A 1887-nucleotide genomic window follows, 5' to 3' on the forward strand; every position below is an offset into this window, starting at 1 on the left:
AACATGCTTTGACCTATACTGTTTCTAGCACTTAAGATGCCAAGAGGGTGGGTCATTGGTAAGCCTGACCCATTTATGTGTGAACTGATTTAATGCTTGTCTTTGCTGGTGGCCAGTGATAATGGTCTCCATCCCATCCAACGTTAGTCAGAGGGAACAAGGGATCCACATCCTGCAACTAAGAACCACTGTGTGGGCTGACTCTGAAATGGATACTTTATTCTCCCGTCATCCCAGAAACAAACTCATATGACAGGATACCTGCCTAGTAGAACAGGTGACCCTTGAACAACACAGTTTTGAACTGCACGGGTCCACTTATACACAGATTGTTTTTCAGTAGTAAAGACTACAGTACTAATATTGATTGGTTGAATCCATGGATATGGAACAGTGGATATAGAGGAACTGCCAATAAGGAGGGCCAACTATAAATGATACTCAGGTTTTTTTTACTGTGCAGAAGGTCAGCACCCCTAACCCTTACACTGTTCAAGGGTCAACTGTATTTAAACAAGGCTGTGTGTGTCTCTGTGTGTGTGTGTGTGTGTGTGCGCACCAACAGCTGTTAGACCCAAGATTAGTCTTTTAAGGGTTTAACCCACACTCTTAATAAAGTTCTGCTATAATATGACACATGCCTTCATAAAAATCACCATGCTATGCACAATAATAGTGCAATAAAACCCACAGGGCTTATGGGAAAAGATGCGCTCAGGGAGACAACACTCCAAAACCTCACCAGTGACACATTAAAAAAAAAAGATATAAGAACCTAATAAAAACGGTAGCACAGTTTTACACATGTTAAATGGTTAAGAAATTTATAAGTAACCTCTTTTCTGGCTGGAATCATGGAGGGTATAGAAGAGAAGGGAAAAAAGGTTTCTGCTATGCCCGATACCATCAAGAAAAAGCAAAGGACTTTTGCAGAGCTGAAGATCATGCACCTGAGAAAGAAGTTTGCCCAAAAGATGCTTCAAAAGGCAAGGAGGAAGCTTATCTATGAAAAAGCTAAGCACCATAATAAGGAAAATAGGCAGATGTACAGAAGTGAGATTTGACTGGCAAAGATGGCAAGAAAAGTGGGTAACTTCTGTGTAACTCTAGAACCCAAATGAGCATTTGTCTTTAGGATCAGGGTATCAACGGTGTGAGCCCAAAGATCTGAAAGGTGTTCCATCTTCTTTACCTTTTTCAGCTCCTCAGTGGCACCTTTGTTAAGCTCAGTAAAGCTCAGTTAACATGCTGACTGTGGAGCCATATACTGTATGGGATACCTGAAACAAATCAGTAAAAGAATTGATCTACAAGCGCGGTTATAGCAAGATCAACAAGAAGGCGATTGTCCCAACAGATAACACTTCGACTGCTCGATCTCTTGGTAAATAGGAAATCATCTGCATGGAGGATCTGATTCATGAGACCCATACTGTCGGAAAATGCAAACATCTTCCTGTGGTCTTTCAAATTATCTTCTTCATAAGGTGGAATGGAGAGAAAGGCATTGCATTGTGTAGAAGGCAGAGCTGCTGGCAACAGGGGAGACCGGATCAACAGGCTTCTTAGAAGGATGAACTATGGTGCCTCCCATGATTATTTTTATAATCTGGTCAGTTAACAAAAAATGACTGCTTTCAAGTTGAAAAAGAAAAGGAAATTCATAAATAATACAATAAATATGTCACTTTACCTTAAAAAAAGATTTGAAATTTGTTTGAGGGAGTAGGCATTGGAAGGGTTGCAGCTTGTAATTCATTGTACAGTGTTAGGAAGGTAAGTTATCTAAAATCAGAGGAAAAATTTTAACACCAGATGTGGATGGGCACAACTCAACATACACAGTAAACTGAGGTAGCTGGTAGATATCTGAGGAGAGCGTGTGTG

General features: G+C 40.4%; 1 pseudogene; it reads left to right on the forward strand.

The window, feature by feature from the left end:
- Positions 1 to 854: 854 nt before the first annotated feature.
- On the forward strand, positions 855 to 1621 carry LOC113617690 (60S ribosomal protein L7 pseudogene; annotated as a pseudogene).
- The last annotated feature ends 266 nt before the right edge of the window (positions 1622 to 1887 follow it).

This window comes from Aethalodelphis obliquidens, unplaced genomic scaffold, assembly GCF_003676395.1.
Source record: "Aethalodelphis obliquidens isolate GAN/ISIS:26980383/991018 unplaced genomic scaffold, ASM367639v1 scaffold4, whole genome shotgun sequence".
In the NCBI taxonomy this organism is placed as follows: Eukaryota; Metazoa; Chordata; class Mammalia; order Artiodactyla; family Delphinidae; genus Aethalodelphis; species Aethalodelphis obliquidens.